General features: G+C 41.5%; 1 protein-coding gene across 1 annotated transcript in view; it reads right to left on the bottom strand.

The window, feature by feature from the left end:
- Positions 1 to 18,567, bottom strand: part of FBXO42 (F-box protein 42) — a 104,895-nt gene that overhangs the window by 10,804 nt on the left and 75,524 nt on the right. The window lies entirely within an intron of this gene.

Raw genomic sequence — 18,567 nt, 5'->3', positions numbered from 1 at the left:
TTATAAAACATAAGGGAAAGGGGGAGAACAAAACTGGTTTGAAGTCTGACAGAAAACCATCACCAATTTATACAACTTTTTTTTTTAATATTGATACACAATGTTATTTTAAGTTTCAGGTATACAACATAGTGAATCCACAAGTTTATGCATTATGCTTAGTTCACCACAAGTGTAGCTACCATCTGTTGCCATACACCACTATTATAATATCACTGGACTTATACATCATTTATAATTAAAAGAGAGAAACCTGAGTTAGAGGAAAGTTACTTATTTTGCTTACCTTAAATTAGGGATGAGAGTACCTATTTCATAAGGCTGTTTTGAGTATTAAAGAATACATCTGAGGGGCACCTGGGTGGCTCAATCAGTTAAGAGCCTGCCTTCGGCAGGATCCTGGGAATCAAGCCTCACGTTGGACTCCCTGCTCAGTGGGGAACCTGCTTCACCCTGTTCTCCCCTGCTCGTGCTCGCTGTATCTCTCTCTCTCTCAAATAAATAAATAATCTTAGGGGCGCCTGGGTGGCTCAGTTGTTATACGTCTGCCTTCGGCTCAGGTCATGATCCCAGGGTCCTGGGATCGAAACCTGCATCGGGCTCCCTGCTCCATGGGAGGCCTGCTTCTCCCTCTCCCACTCCCCCCGCTTGTGTTCCCTCTCTCGCGGTGTCTCTCCCTGTCAAATAAATAAAATCTTTAAAAAAATAAAAAATAAATAAATAATCTTAAGAAAAAATAAAAAATACACCTGAAGCACATACACAGTGCCTGGCACAAAGCAGGTGTTCAATAAATGTTGACTCTCTTGCCCATCCCTTTAATCAGCTTACTAGAACCCACACAGGAAAAGAATGTAAGGAATCTAGCGAGTACACATACAGGCTAGTACCTGGATGCAGCATAAAAACGGCTGCTGTTAGCAAACCTGGGTAAAACAGGTGGCAGCCTGGAGTTCTCCATTGTGTCGAGTCACACGTTAGCATGGTGACCTCTAGGCCTCTAGCTGTGGGCCTCACTAGCACAAATGGGGGCAGAATTTCAGGCTCAATAATGAAGGCATTCCAACGGAGCTGCAGGCCTGATACCAGCAGTGTCTATTAAGGCCATCCAGGCTGGACTTCTGAGCTATGTTGACCAAATCTTGAAACAACAGAAATATGGCTTATGCTAGAAAACCTTAGGGATAACAAATGTCACATAGAAACAGGATTTTTCAGAGCCTTTTCTGTCTTTTAAATAACAATTGCTATTTCTCCCAATCTCTTACTCTACGTGCCACATTCAGTTTGCTAAAGATCAAAGAAATTTGTCTCAATACCCAGGTGTCAGTAAATACTGTAATATTCAAGAAAAAAAATTTTTGTTACCACCGCAGGATCCATTAAAAAAAAAAAAATCTTAAGCAGAAAGAATCCCAACAGTATATTAAGCTAATAGCAGCTGAGGTGCTCCCATTCAGGTAAAGAGCTGGGCCCCTCCCCTTCAGCAAGGGGTTTTGGGAACATGGTTTGAAAACCCCTCTTAGACTGCTTTAATGGTGTTGATGACAAAGTCTCAAGGCTGAAAAAGTGAGCAAGTGGCTGTCTTCCTTGGGCTCCAACTTAACAGGAACTTCCATGATCTACTGGGAAGGTACCAATCCTCAGACAGTGGAGTGAGCATCTAAGAGTACTATGTGGCATCAGCTATTTTGAGCACTCTCCTAACAGAACAGACATCAATCCAAACAGGATCTGACCAAAGAAATGAGTTTTCTCTAGGAATGATTCTGCTGTCAATGAGCAGCACTGACTGAGGGAACACTGGCTGAGGTACTCCATGAGCTTGCTCCTGCTACCCTCATACCCTTCTGGAATCATGACTAAGGGGGCTGTTGTCCTTCACAGAGTCTTGTGATCTCTACTGAAAACTTTTGCCTTCCCATAGGACACCTGGGTGGCTCAGTCAGTTAAGCATCTGCCTTTGGCTCAGGTCATGATCCGAGGGTCCTGGAATTGAGTCCCACATCGGGCTCCTAGCCCAGCAAGGAGCCTGCTGGTCCCTCTGCTTATGCTCTCTCTCTCCATAAACAAAATTAAAAACAACAACAAACAAACAAACAAACAAAACCCTTGCGTTCCCAGGAGGAAGCCTCCTAGAAAACTTAACTAATATAGTGGTCTAGTTAAAATGCTAGTATTTCCCCAAAATGATTTAATTTGTGAAATACCAAACAATGCTTCAAGTTCTTGCCCTAACTTTGGAACTCATAAATACTATGAAAAAGTTGGAAAAAACAAATAAAACACATAACAGATTCAGCAGAGTAGTTACTTAAAAACCTTCGAGACTAAAATTTGGTTTGGGATTTGAAATACTAGAAATCCTGGCTTTTAAAATCAAGTGTACAAAATGAAACAGCACCATTTGCAATGACGTGGATGGAGCTGGAGTGTATTATGCTGAGCAAAATCAGTCAGAGAAAGACAAATGCCGTATTTTACTCATATGTGGAATTTTAGAAACAAAACGAACAAGGCGGGGGTGAAGAGGGATAAACCAAGAAACAGACTCTTAAATACAGAGAACAAACTGATGGTCCCCAAGGGGAGGTGGGAGGGGATGGGTGAAATAGGTGATGGGGATTAAAGGAGGGCACTTGTGATGAGCACTGGGTGGTGTACGAAGTGCTGAATCACTATATTGTACACCTGAAACTAATATTACACTGTATGTTAACTAACTGGAATTTAAATAAAAACTTAAAAAAATAAAATGAAGCAGCAGACCAAGGGTCCCCAAAACAAAAAAACATGGAATCAGGAGCGCCTTGCTGGCTCAGTTGGAGGAGCATGCAACTCTTGACCTTGGGATTGTTGAGTTCAAGCCCCATGTTGGGCCTAGCACTTACTTTAAAAAATAAACTGATTAAATTTTTAAAAAATCATGGAAACGATCAAACAGAATTTTTAATTGGCCATTTGTATCAAATTTACATCAAAAAATTTTAAGTGCAGGGCACCTGGGTGGCTCAGTTGGTTAAATGTCCAGTTCTTGATTTCGGGACAGGTCAAGATCTCAGGGTGGTGAGTTCAGCCCCATGTCTGGCGCTGCACTGAGTGTGGTGCCTGCTTCAGATTCTCGCTCCCTCTCCCTCTGCCCTTCCCCCCACACTCACTCGCTCACACACTCTCTCTCTCAAATAAATAAATCTCAAAAATAAATTTTAAGTGCATATGCTTTCAATCAGTAATTCCATTTCTAAGGATTATCTAATGATAGCTGGAAAAAATGAAAAAAGAGATACATACAAGGATGCTCATTTGAACTGTTAAAGTAGACCAAGGAATAGTTATATAAAAAAACACTATGTGGCAATTAAAAATTATGGGGCTCTTTATTTGTCTTAGAACAATCAATGTCCATTCTTTATTAGGTGAAAACTAAAAGCAGCAACTGACCATGTGCCTATGTTTAGGGGTTATGGGGAAGGTGGTAGGAAAGGATGGGTGACTTTTTTTTTCCATAAAGATTTTATTTATTTATTTACTTACTTACTTTAGAGAGAGAGCGTGGGAGACATGCATGAGTGGGGGTGGGGGGTGGGGATGAGAAGCAGCCCGGAGGGAGAAGGAGGGGCAAAGAATCTCAAGCAGACACCGTGCTGAGCACAGAGCCTGACGTGGGGCTCAATCTCATGACCCTGAGATCATGACCTGAGCTGAAACCAAGAGATGGATGCTCAACTGAGCCACTGAGGCACCCCAGGTGACTTGGTTTTTAAGAGAAATTGCAATTACTACTATTAACTACTGCTACTACTAATGATAATGACTAATATGTATATTTATCATATGCTAGGCACCACCTAAGTACTTCGCATGCAAAAGCTAATTTAATCCCTCCCTTTAAAACAAAACAAAACAAACCTCCTAGTTTTATTCCCATTTTACAGGTGAAGAATACTGAGGCACAGCTCATTTAAATAACCTAAGGTCACAGACTAATAAGAATTCTAATCTTATTTAATCGGGATTTAAAGCTCATTCTTGGGGCACCTGGGTGGCTCAGTTGTTAAGCGTCTGTCTTCGGCTCGAGTCATGATCCCAGGTTCCTGGGATCGAGCCCCGCATAGGGCTCCCTGCTAGGTGGGAAGCCTGCTTCTCCCTCTCCCACTCCCCCGCTTGTGTTCCCTCTCTCGCTGTCTCTGTGTCATATAAATAAATAAAATCTTACAAAAAAATAAAACAGAACTCATTCCCTTAGCCATTTTATTAAACTGCTCTTCATGCATATACATACATCCTTTCTGAGTAGTTGCCACAAGCAAGTCAGATACTTTATTTTTTTTTAAGATTATTTATTTATTTATTTGACAGAGAGAGACACAGCGAGAGAGGGAACACAAGCAGAGGGAGTGGGAGAGGGAGAAGCAGGCTTCCCGCAGAGCAGGGAGCCCGATGTGGGACTCGATTCCAGGACCCTGGATCATGACCTGAGCTGAAGGCAGACGCTTAACGACTGAGCCACCCAGGCGTCCCAAGTCAGATATTTTAAAAGGTGGGAGTGTTTCAAAGCTGAAAAAACACTTTCCTAAGTCTTAATTAATTAGGTAAGCCACAGAGAACGAGTACACAAGAGAGGTAAATAAACTGAACAGAAGGCTATTCTTAGGACCTCTTTTTCCCCACAAGACTTTGGGTCACAACCTACTGCTGTTACAGGACACTTTACTTGTTCTCTGAACTCTCCAAGGAAGAGTAAACTGGGGCCAGTGACAATGACATATCAATCCTTAAGAATCACCTTAGGTAAGGACTTTCCAAAGTGACTTCTTGGAGCGCCTGAGTGGCTCAGGCGGTTAAGTGTCTGCCTTCAGCTCAGGTCATGATCCCAGGGTCCCAGGATCTAGCCCTGCTTCTGGCTCCCTGCTCAGTGGGGAATCTACTTCTCCCTCTGACCCTCCCGCATCTTGTGCTCTCTCTCTCAAGTAAATAAAATCTTAAAAAAAAAAAAAAAAGTGACTTCTCAAATATCTTGACCTTTTAGAAAGCCAAAATCCTTCCCTCTACTTCCTATCCCAAGGAGTGGGAGAACTCCCTCATCCAGCATTTCCAAGGCCTATTTCATGTCACAAATATATATTTTAATTTCAGCATCTTAAATATTTTGATAACTAAGTAAGGTCATAAAGTTAACTGTGTTCCTCCACCTAGATTTGTAAGGAAGGTAGGAAAAAATTACCACACAAGAACAAATGAAGCGGCGGGGGGGGGGGGGGTGAGGAGGGCACAGAATTCAACATACAGCCCCTATTTAGTTAGTTCAGGTAGGAGAAGTAAAAAATACTAATGTATCAGATTTTCTATGACCCAATTATGCATATAATGTTTGTATTTATTGCAAATTGGATACTTTTAAATTCTTGTTACTTTAAGAATCAATAGTGAACCCTCTGTAATACAAAGTCCCTAATTTGATCATTTCTAAGAATTTACGTCTTTCTTTCTTTCTTTTTATTTTATTTTATTTATTTGAGAGAGAGCAAGGGCAGGAGGGGGAGGGGAGAAGGAGGAGGAGGAGGAGTAGAAACAGACCCCCCCCAAGCAGGGAGCCCCACCCCGGGGCTCTGTCCCAGGACCCTGAGATCAGGGCCTCAGCTGGAGGCAGACACGGACGGACTGCGCCACCCAGGCGCCCTCCTATTTTTTTTTTTTAACTTTTATTTATTTATTTTATTTTATTTATTTATTTTTAAAGATTTTATTTATTTATTTGACAGAGAGACACAGTGAGAGCAAGAACACAAGCAGGGGGAGTGGGAGAGGGAGAAGCAGGCTTCCCGCAGAGCAGGGAGCCCGATGTGGGACTCGATCCCAGGACCCTGGGATCATGACCTGAGCCGAAGGCAGACGCTTAATGACTGAGCCACCCAGGTGGCGCCCTCCTATTTTGAATTTGTTTAAAGCAGAGGGTCTTTAACTCCCCTCCCAGTGATCTTAATTCAAGGTTCACAAATCAAATGAATTAAATTTATCGTGAGGTCAGAGACTGCGGGGTCAATGAACTTTGGCAATTTCTATAAGTTGAAGAATAAACGGTCTTTTTAGCCAAGCGGAGTTCTAGAAAGCAAACAAGTCTGTACTAGAATTCTGAAAAAACAAGAAAACTCATATTCAAATTACACACCTTTATCTATGTTTTAAAGTTCCAAGAAAAGCAAGCTATTTCAAGAGCACTTAAAACTTTATTAAAAACCCAAAACAAACAAACAAAAACCCTCAAAACATGACCACACCGTTAGATAAGGGAAATAGCTTTTATATGAACTAGCCCTAGACAAAATGTGGGGTCCAAAACTTTGAAGAACTGTACATATGTGCATCCAATTCCTCCCATACGGTAGCTAGAATGATACCATATTTGTTTAATAATTTTTTATTAACACACACCTGCCTACCATGCTAGAAACTGATTTATTGGAAATCTGGTACATTATAAAGTACTTTGACAACAGCAGACCCTCCACAGTTAAGAGGCTCATCATTATCATCATGGTGACGTATGATGAAATAAATCCCCTTCCCTTAAGAAAATTTATTTATGAAGAATTTATACTCATTAGGACATCTCTTGGCCTACCTTCAAAATAACGTGGCTACTAAGCCTCTAGACAGTCTAAATATCATTGTATCATAAAAGTAGAGGAAGAAAGGGTATCGCTCCCATGCAGGCTCTTGTCAAGCACCACAGGACCGAATGTGCCCATATCAAACCATGTTACTCGGGCCTGTTCCTCCCCCAGAGCCAATAGTTAGCCTCACAGGGTTCATTCCCCAAACATAATCACACAGATCTGATCAATGGAGCAAATCTCTGAACAAGGCACAAACCAAAAAGGCAGCTGTGGGAAACTGGATAATCAGACAGGCACCCTCTACACAGAACTAACATTCCCTAAAATTAGTTCAGATGCTTCCCAAGGTTCCTATGAAATCAGGGAATTTCACATGTGAAAGACAGTGGCAGAATTACAAGGCATTCTTGTTTACTTTTGCAAAGAAGACGGTAAAACAGTGAAGCAAGTTCAAATTCTGGTTTGGTTTCTTTGCCACTTTCCCACAACTGTAGTTTCTATTCACACAGAACGAAGGACTAGAAGAACAGCTCAAATGTTTGATACAAGATAAAACAAGTACTGGTTTTAATTAGGGATGCGTATAATTTTATGCATGGCTAAAACATTATTTCTACATCTCTATTCCAAGATCAGTCTTTATTAATATTATCGATTTATTATTAAGGTGTTATAAACAATAGCCACCGTCCCCCTGGAGCGTTAATTCTCAAACTCCAGCTTATGTTAAGTTAAAAGCAGCTGGAGGACTTGTTACAATACAGGTTGCTGGGCCTCACTTCTGCCTTTCCTATTTAGTAGGTAGGGAGTGGGGGCCCAGAGGTTACATCTCTAACAAGCTTCCAGGTGATGTTCATGTTTGGGGACTAGACTTTGAAAACCATGTTGCAGAGTTAAACCATCCTTGAGTGAGCATGTTAGGTAATGCTCCTAAATGACATTAACATGGAATATATACAGCCTGCCTTTCTTTTCTTTCCTTCCCTCCTACCTTCCTTCCTTTCTAAGATTTACTTATTTGAGAGAGAGAGAGGAAGTGAGCGCATGTGTGTGTAAGGGGGCGGGGAAGGCAGCGAGGGCAGGGTCCCACATGGGGCTCCATCCCACCACCCGTAAGATCACAACCTGAGCCTAAACCAAGAGGCGGACGCTCAACCTATTGCGCCACCCAGGCACCCCATACAGAGTTTTTTTCTAGGCACACTCAGTATATGACTATATGGAAACCTTCATTTTGGTTAATAACGTAAGGACAAGGGTCCAAAGTGGGCTTTCCTCAACAAATGCTTTGCTCACAGGGGTGGTGAAAAGAACCCTCACATTTTCAGTATACAAACATTTCTCCTCATCTACAGGTCACTTAACTTACACTTTGCAAAATAAATAAAAAGGAAAAAAAAGTTCTACCTACTGGCTTTCAGGCAAACAGCTTTAAGACTTATTTACAGCAACATAGGTTACCTGCTAATAGTTCTCCATGACTCTGAAAACAGAAAGACTTGACGACTAGGAATTAGGGACTTACAGGAGGTAAAGTTTGAAAACGACTATGAACATGAAAAATTTAACCATGGGACTCATGAGCATACTAATAGATCCAGAAGAAAAGTACTGGATAAAAATCTTTTATTTTGCTCATGGAATTCCAGAAAGTTCTGCTATATGATTTGCTTTTTAGAGGGGGCTTGGTCTAAACTGGTTCTTAACTGGCAATCAAAAGATTTTCCTCTGGATGCTTTCAAATATTTTACAGTAATGATGCCGATGGGGATGTTAAAGCATGAGTAACTGCTGAAGTTCCAGGTCACAGTCCCCACTTCGTGTTAGCAACTCTTCACATGCACTCACTTTCACATGCAGGGTAGGTCCAAAGAAAGGCACTCCCTCGCAGCTCCACAGGCAGCACCCTAAGTCCTTCCCACGCCTCCAGGGCAAAGGAAGACCAGATAGACCAGACTGACCTACAATCCTACCTCACAGCTTCTTTTGTGTGGGGTGCTCCTTCTCTGTGGTAGCCAGGAGCCTCGAGTTGGTGTGTGCACAGGGGGTAGGAGAGATGAATTTTGCTGAGAGAATCGAAGCTGGGTCTTGGGAAGCTGACCAAGCCTTTGGCTTGATAGAGCTGTCTTTATGGTAGTGTGTGAAGTGACTGACCTTGACAGCAAGAGTTCAGAGGTCAGGAAAAGAATAATTTCGAAAGGCATTTCCCAGAACACCATATTAGCATCTGAATCAGAAAACCGAGAGGGTACGAGGGGACAGGCTAGAAAGTAAAGGCAAGATATCCCTCAAAGAAAAACTGCTGCAGTTATAATTTAACTGCTTCTATCTCTAAACTGTTGGTTTTATAGGTAATACTTTGTCACAGAAACAAGGAAAGCATGTTTCACAGTTTTATCGTTTGAGGAATGGAGAGACAAAAGGGAAAACTGAGAACATTGTACAATTTCTGAGTATAAAATCTGTCTTGGGCTGTAAACACCTGGAAGACAAATAATTATTCCGAATGGTCTCCAAAGTACACAGCCAAGGTCCACAGGGGTTCTGTCTGGAACAGATAACAGTCTCTCTCCTGATAATGAAAATATTTCCAATTTACCATCAATGTGGCCAATAATAATTACAGTAAGTCTTTGCATTTATAGAGATGCCCTCAGAAGATACAAAAATACAGTGCTTATTTTACAGAAACAAAGTAGGAAGCAAATATAAAGTTATTATTTGGCTAAGTCACTAGAGAACCCCTAAACAGCTTTCTAGAACTTGGTTCTAGTCAAGTATGTTGTTTAAACAGTCTAAGATAGAGATTTAAGTTACAAGGAACATGGTACTGGATGCAGAACACTAAATTCTTCTGCACAGGCATGGCCTTCTTTGGGACCTCTGCCAGCATATCCCTCCCATGCTGAGCTAAAGAGCCTCCTGGAAGAGGAGGGGTACACAGGGAAGGGACATCCTGTATCTACTTCAGTCCCAAAACTTAACACACTGTGTTGAAATTATCCATTTAGAATCTCCCAGTAAGATTTTACTATCCTAAGGGGCAAGAACTATTTCTTATGAAAATGCTGAACTAAACCCAACCCTGGAAACCAAATGGTTAAAGATCCCTCCTGAGTTGGGATAAAAGTGGCTCCAGTTAATCACAGCCTACCCTGGAGGCATCAGTCAGTCACTCGGCAGGGGTAAGGCCAAACACTTTTTGGGGTGTCTCCCTTACACTGCCTTTTTTTTTTTTTCCTATTTCATTCTTCAGTTGCAAAATGGCCAGAAAGTTACTGACTGATATCAAAACAATTCACTGATATTAGACAAAGCCTGTCTGGATCTCGGGCTTTAGGGCATAGATTTTCATTACTATAATTATACCCACATCAAAACATCACTCCTTGGGTCACTTACAGAACATCCAAAACAAGAGGAACTTTTATAATGAGCATGAGAAACGTTTAGATCCTGTATGCCCGCCACAGGCATTAACAAAAAGAAATTCCCTATTGGCACGGTTTTCACTTCTAAATAAACGCAGGAGAAAGGCCACTTGATGAATAGGATAGCACTTATCAGCTAAAAATTGACACGAAACCAATAATAGTTCCTTGTTACCATTTCAAGTAGTCTTTTTGATTCAATTTCTCCTGGAAGAGAAGAGGTCCACAGTCTGCTTAATCTGATAACTTGTTAATTGCAGTTCTAATGGGGGTTGGAGAGTGGGTACCCTTTGAAGTGGCTCTGTTTAGAAGTAAAAACAATGTTGCTAGTCATAAAGTTTCTGGCCTGGTGTCAAAACAGGAAAATCCTAGTCAGGCGGGAGAGAGCCAAACTGAAATATGGTATAATCTTATTTATTCTCTCTCCTGGAAGACTAGGGTTTACCCAGATTTGTGCTATGCACATTTTCCCACTCTTCTCTCCAGCAGGAGAGAATGTGTACCCACCTTAGAAAAGCATGTATTCTGGAAAAATCCCAGGTTCTGAACTTTATACATAAACAGGAAGGATTCCTTCCTTTCCTAGGGGAACCCACTGGCTCTGCTCTCATGCACATCTCCCGAGACCACCACAGATCCAGGTTGTTTCCAGGACTGCAAATGGCTAGAGCAGACAAGGAGAAATGACCAACTCATAAAGAAGATTAACCAGGAACGGGTCCAGGGATCAGGAAGTTGCTAATATAACAAAGAACTTAAAGTAGTAGCTTAAGTAATATCCTATGCCTTCTTCACAGAGATTATTAACACTTGGAAGTGGTATCTGGGCACCTGGATGCGTTCCCTCTATGAAAACAGAAAAATGTTTAAAATACTTCACAGTCATTTTAATCAAAAGCAAATCATCTTAATAAAAACACACAACTGGCCTTAAAAATAAATTGTAACAAATTGTGAAAAGAATCCAAAATTCATTACTGTGCTACTTCTTTCTTCATAAATCAGATTTCCTTCAAAAATCCATGTGTCCATACAGAAGTCCTGACTCGACACAGTTTAGAACTTATTTTTTTAAGATTTTATTTATTTATTTGAGAGAGAGAGAGAGAGAGAGAGAGAGAGAAGAGCGGGGGGAGGAGCAGAGGGAGAGGGACAAGCGGATTCCGTGCTGAGCAGAGTCTGACACGGGGCTCGATCCCACGACCCTGAGATCATGACCTGAGCTGAAATCAAGAGTCAGATGCACAGGCATGGCCTTCTTTGGGACTCCTGTGTGACTGAGCCACACAGGCGCCCCTATAACTTATTTTAAACATGCCATCTGCTGTCTGGAACCACCAGTTATTCTATTCTTAGTGCTTTATGTTCTCTCTGGATTGACTGATTGGTTTATTGGCTGTCCCCAACAGACCCTGCATCTTGTTCACGTCTGTACCTGCTATATAGCTAGGAAAGCACCGGCCATAAATGCTCAATAAATAAAGGCATGAAAATGAATACAGACAGATGAATGCAATCACTTTTCAAGCTCTGAGAACTTGAGGATAGCTTCTGACTACTCCCCACTCCATAGCTAGTACTTCAGTATATGTAAAGGTGTCAACTTCATCAGATTCTATATCCCCTCTCCAGCTGAATACCTTAATGGGATATAATCTGAATATAAACTAGGAAAGGTAGGTACTACCATCTCTACTCTAAAGGTAAGGCAAGGGGCGCCTGGGTGGCTCAGTTGTTAAGTGTCTGCCTTCAGCTCAGGTCATGATCCCAGGGTGCTGGGATCGAGCCCCACGTTGGGCTCCCTGCTCAGTGGGGAGCCTGCTTCTCCCTCTCCCACTCCCCCTGCTTGTGTTCCCTCTCTCGCTGTGTCTCTCTCTGTCAAATAAATAAAATTAAAAAAAAAATAAAGGTAAGGCAAATGAGATGTTAAATAACCCATTTAAGGTCGCCAGTTACTAAGCAACAGAGATCTGATGCAAACCTGTGTCTGTCTGGCACAAAAACCAAGCTCTTAATGGTGTTACCAACCAGCCTCCCTCCCTCTTCCAACACATTCCTCCCATCACTTTAGGTGGGGAGGCCCTCATTATGAGAGTATCTTTAATTATTAGACAAGCAGTCGTTCCTCCCCAATCCTCTATAATACTTAGTTACATCATCAGATCTTCCTACTTAGAGCAGGAGGACTAAGTGAACAGAGAACTCTCTGGGATACTCACCATATCTAGAATATTCCTTTTTTTTAAGGTTTTTATTATTATTATCTTTAGGTAATTTCCACAGCCAGTGTGGGCTCGAACTGACAATCCCGAGATCAAGAGTCCCATGCCCTACAGACTGAGCCAGCCAGGCGCCGCCCCTAGAATATTTCTTAAAGTTGACAAGTAGGTCTTAAGTAAGTAAGAAATGAATGATATGTCCACAAACTTATATGAGAATGTTAACTGCAACTATATTCAAAATAGAAATATCCCAAGTATCCATCAACAGGAGGATGGGTTAAAAAAAATAGTATATTCACATTATGGAACACTCAAAGCAATGAAAAGGAATAAACCACTAGTAAATGCAACCACACAGATGAATCTCAAACAAACCAAGATGAATCTCAAATCACTTAGATGTCAAAAGGTGGTTACCTCTGTGGGGAGTGGTATTGACAGGAAAAGGCATGAGGGAACTCTCTGAAGTGACAGAAGTATTTTGTATCTTGACCTGGGTGATAACCACATGGCTGTATACATACTTTTTTTTTTAATGAGGTTTATTTATTTATTCAATTTTTTAAAATATTTTATTTATTTATTTGACACAGAGAGAGAGACAGTGAGAGAGGGAACACAAGCAGGGGCAGAGGCAGAGGGAGAAGCAGGCTCCTCACCGAGCAGGGAGCCTGATGTGGGGCTCGATCCCAGGACCCTGGGATCATGACCTGAGCTGAAGGCAGACGCTTAATGATTAAGCCACCCAGGCACCCCTCAATTTTTTTTTTTAAGAGAGCACACATGTGTTGGGGGGAGAGGGGCAGAGGGGTAGGAAGAGAGAGAAAATCTTAAGCAGGCTCCACGTCCAGCACAGAGCCTGACATGGGGCTTGATCTTAAAACCCTGAGATCATGACCTGAACTGAAATCAAGAGTCAGGGACTTAACCAACTGAGCTACCCAGGTGCCCCTACATACTTTTTTTTTTTTTAAGATTTATTTAAGAAAGAGCGTGGTGGGGGGAGAGGGAGAGAGAGAACCTCAAGCAGACTTCCTGCTGAGTGCGAAGTGTGTGGAGCCTGACGCAGGGCTCGATCCCAGGACTCTGAGATCACGACCTGGGCTAAAATCAAGAGTTGGACTTTCAACCAACTGAGCCACCCCACCCAGGCATCCCTGTATACATGCTTTTACAAGTCGGAGTTGTGTACTTAAGATTTGTTCATTTTACTATATATAAATTACGTCTTAAAAAAGTATTGTTAAGAAAAAAAGAATAGCTAACGTCTGAGCTGACAGAGTGAACTATCAACCATGTTTGTGCCACTGTCACATGGCATCACCCACCGCTTTAACCAGTAAACAGAAAGACTATTGATCCACTGCCAGAAAATTCATTATGTGAGGTCGTCAAGAACATATTCCTCAAATAAAATGCAATCATGCTATAACTCACACATGTAAATCAAACAAACAGCGAGAAACATTTTAAGATTGGGCAATGGATTTCAGAAACCTTACTAAAATGGGAAAGAAGGTAAAAAAGGAACAGCATAAAAGCCAACAAATCAAATATAAAATCCATAGCCCATAACCACTTCTAGAGAGAATTATGGAACAGAGGAAATTATCCGGGGCACTGCTTGTGTGAAAAGTAGGATTCGTTAAAGCAACAGTTTAGGAGTTCATTTCCCAAAGAGATGAGAGGTAGCTTCTAAGCTTTGAAAGGATAAGGTAGTATCTAAGGATTTAAGTTGCTATTTCAAGTTAATAAATGACCCATCACAACCCTCACCCACCAAGAAAGACCACCCAATAGATCGTTTATAAATCTTCTCAAAGTTACAAGAGCTGGAAAGCTTGAGAAACTGGACCAATCCTGACTGTATAGAGAATAAACAACCAAATAATATGCACCTGGCAGGAGCTGGTATGAGACACTGCTGAGTGTCCTAAAAACCAACAGTGTCATCCATGCGGCAGGAGTCAGGAACGACTCTAGGATAGTATCTTTTGTGTTCCCCCCACATAAGATTAGGCTTCTGCAATTTCATTGAGGACACAAAGTAAAATCAATAAATCTATATAGCAATGGAGATACACAGGGATAAGGCATCATGCAAAATGAAGTTTACTGTGCTCATAACACATCAAGTGCTGTTGGGGGGAGGGGAGGTTATGTGGATACCTGAGAAAAACAGAAACCCTAGATGGTCTGAGAGTTTTACTGCACAGGACACCCAAGAGCAACCAAAAACTGCTTGTCAAGATGGTAGGCAGACAGGATAACAGTGTGCAGATATGAAAGCCCAGAATTCTCTCTCTCTTTTTTAAGATTTTGTTTATTTATTTGATGGGGGGTGGCGGGGGAGGGCAGGCAGGCAGAGGGAGAGGGACCAGCAGACCCCCGCTGAGCAGGGAGCCCAATGCAGGACTCGATCCCAGGCCCCTGGGATCATGACCAGAGCTGAAGGCAGATGCTTCACCAGCTGAGCCACCCAGGCGCCCCTGATGACCTGTTTTCAGAACAGAGAACAGAAGCTTGGCGTGTATTTGAAAGGCATATGTGTTCTCTTGTTATATGGTACAATATTTACCAGTTGATAAGCATCCACCTCTCTCTCATCTCCATAGAACTGGCATTCTCAGAACACATTTGCATATAATGGTAATTTAAAAAAACGTATAAAGTGTTTAGATGCAAAACAATACTAAAAAGCAGAATCTCATGCCTATGAGTAAGTACACTAATACATTATTTTTAAAATTCCACATTCAGCTATTTCAATGTTAACACTGACACCTGGGACCTACACCGAGGAAAGGAGTGTGATCTTTTCCAGAACAGACTCTCCTGGTTAGCTGTTTTAGTTATACCTGGTGCCAGGTATCAGTCCCACACTCCCTTACTTGTTTTGACATTTCCTGGACACGTTACCACAGGCTTAGGAAAAGGCAGTAGAGAACCTAAGACTAAACTTTTCTACCAGACACAGGACAGCAAAACATCAATGGATCCAAGAGCCCTATGTGCATCATTTTTAAGGTATCATTTACATAGTAAGAGAAACAATGACACTCTGGGCAATTATTTCTGGACAGTTCCAGAACTTTCCAGCTTCTAAGGCTATCCTGGCCTTCCCACAGACATCTGATACGACCGATATGACCAATACTCTTTCTTTTTGCTATCCAACTCCAAAAGTAAACTAGCTTTTCGGCTGGATTACTCAGTGATTTTGGAAGATGTTGTTATTCATTTAGGGAACAGTCCTAATGAAACAAAATTATTTCCAGTAGAGCTTTTGGCTCTGGGCAGCTGGAAAGATCCAGATGTGCTAGGTCATAATAAAAAAGATGTTGTCTTCAGCATTCTGCTCCCCACCAAAAAGTTTTAAAAAGTCATGTTGATATTTAAAAATTTCCTAAGCTGTGAAAATTTTTCTTCAAATGACACACCCTCTGCTCATTACCCTTTCCTGACTCTGATGATAGACATAACAGCCAGATAGCTTAGTTATTCCCCCCAAATTCCATGGAAGATCAAGGACCAAGGACAACTACAAATAAAGGGAATCACAGGAAAAGAAAGAAAAATAACCTAGGAAAAAAAAAATTTTTTTAAGTAGGCTCCATGCCTGGCATGGAGCCCAACATAGGGCTTGAACTCATGACCGTGAGATCAAGACCTGAGCTGAGATCAAGAGTTGGAGGCTTAACCAACTGAGCCACCCAGTGCCCTGAAAAAATTTTAAGAAAGGGCAAAAAAAAAAAAAAAAAATTTACAGTAGAGCAATCAAAGATACACTGTCTCAGCCAGGTGATCAAGGTTATCAAAAGCAATAAATCATGTTCATAATACGGCCTCTTGATAGCATGTGATGAGAAGGATGCTCTACTGCTGTGGCGGTTCCTCCTCAAAACCCCGTAACTAGCGGCGCCTGGGTGGCTCAGTCAGTTAAGCATCTGCCTTCAGCTCAGGTCATGATCTCAGGGTCCTGGGATCGAGCCCCAAATCAAGCTCTCTGCTCTGCAGGAAGCCTGCTTCTCCCTCTACCCTTCCCCCCTGCTTGTGATCTTTCTCTCTCTAATAAATAAATTAAAAAAAAAAAACCCATAACTCTAATCTAACTGTTAGAAAGACCTCAGACAAACCCAAACTGAATGAAGTCCACAAAATATCTGACAGTACTCCTCAAAACTGTCAAGATCATCAAACAAGGAAAGTCTGAGAAACTGTCATAGGCAGGAGGAATCTAAGGAGACATAAAGACTAAGTGTAATGTATCCTAAGATGGGATCTTGGAACAGATAAAAGACATTAGATTAAAATAATAATAGTAAGGGGGGTGCCTGGGTGGCTCAATGGGTTAAGTGTCTGCCTTTGGCTTAGGTCATAATCTTGGGGTTCTGGGATTGAGCCCCGAGTCCAGCTCCCCGCTCAGCGAGAGTCTGCTTCTCCCTCTCCCTCTGCCACTCCTCCATTTATGCTCTCTCACTCTCTCTAATAAATAAATAAAATATTTTTTAAAATAATAAGGAAATCAGAGTAAAGTAGGGACTTTTTATTTAATAATAATGTATCAGTACTGGTTCATTCATTGTCATAAATGTACTATACTAATGCAAGATATTAACAATAGGGAAAGCTGGGTGTGGGTATATGGGAACTCTGTTCTATTCTAAAACACAAAGTCTATTTAAAAAGTTTTTTAAAAATAGGTAATATGAAAAAAATTATAGAAAAAAAATAAAACTAGGGGAGCCTGGGTGGCTCAGTCGGTTAAGCATCTGCCTTCAGCTCAGGTCATGATCCTAGGGTCCTGGGATCGAGCCCCACGTCGGGCTCCTGACTCAGCAGGGAGCCTGCTTCTCCCTCTTCCTCTGCCTCTCCCCCTGCTCGTGCTCTCTCTCTCTCTCTCTGTATCTCTGTGTCTCAAATGAATAAATAAAATCTTAAAAAAAAGAGAGAGAGAAAAGAAAACTACTCACAGCATGGCAGAGTAGAAAGAACACAGACTTTAGAGGCAAAATCTTGGGTTTCAATCACTGCTCCATCATTTATTGGCTGTATGATCTTAGGTAAATTACTAGGTGATTTTCTGAGCTTCAGTTTCCTCATCTGTAAAATGGGGATAATAGTAGTGCCAACCTAACTGGGTTGGTTTGAAGGTTAGATAGTATGTTTAAATAATCTGAGACCACCAACATTCCACCCCCAAAACCCTCTCAAGGGTGTCCATACACATTTCCTCAGACAGCAGGCCACTCCTGACTAACCAGGGTGTAAAAGGTAGCTCTTTCTACAAAGAAGCAGTTTAAGAGAGCCATCCTTCCTTAACAACAGTTAGGGAGTGTAGCTCTGCATATTACACATTCACCTAACAGACTGTGATATCAAAGTGAGGTCACAGATTGCACATGAGAAAGCCAAAAGATTTTGCAGGGATCCAGGATTTCCAAATTTAGCTAGGTTTAGAATCAACCAGGACATTTTTCCGTTTTTTTAAAAAGATCCACCACTCTATCCCTAACCCCTTGAGATAAGGTGAGTCTGGTATGAGGTTGAGGAATCTATTATTTTTAGTATTTTTAGATGACTTGGATAAAAGTGATCTGCTATGGGATTTTTAGAAACAGTGATCCTGTCTCTTCTTCTTTCACAGAGAAGGAAATCGAGGCCCAAAGAATGCAGAAGTGATTAAGGATTTTAAGTTCAGAGGCAAGCGGTTCAGGAGTGGCAAGGCCAAGACCAGAACACATGGCTCGTGGCTCGGTTGTGTATCTCTGTCCTGAGTGTTTTCTAAAGCAAAGGTCCCGAACCATAAGCTGTCACTTGGAATTGCATGTGTGACTGACAGGGAAGAAAACGAAAAGCAAAAGGATTTATTGGGCAAGAAGATTCTATGGGGAGAGTGTAGTGGGAAAATCTACTGTGCTCAGGGACTAGTTAACACAGATGACAGACTGGGCTTTAAATCTTCCCCTAACATTTACCGACTCTCCTACCTTTGGAAAATTCGAATACTGAAATTCATTCCCCTTTTGTAAATGGGTATGAGCTAATGTTTAAGAAGTTTGGAAAAATCAGGACACTCCAATTTAAGTGTAAAAATGTATGCTTGAAAATCTCTACCGTGATTTGCAGTAACCAAAAAAGGCTGTGACTGATGAAATTATTATATATTAAATAGATGCCAAAATTAGCCTGTCTGACGAAAGGGTATTTTAGAATCAGTGGTTTAAACATCAGCCTTCTGAAGAACCTATCCCAAGAACTGTGCAGTTGCTTTGGGAATCAAACACAGGCTGATTA

The sequence above is a fragment of the Eumetopias jubatus genome, unplaced genomic scaffold (genome assembly GCF_037043125.1).
Source record: "Eumetopias jubatus isolate StellerSeaLion01/CBP00866 unplaced genomic scaffold, mEumJub1_p1.0 scaffold_4, whole genome shotgun sequence".
Lineage (NCBI taxonomy): Eukaryota > Metazoa > Chordata > Mammalia > Carnivora > Otariidae > Eumetopias > Eumetopias jubatus.
This window is presented reverse-complemented; position numbering and strand designations above follow the sequence as displayed.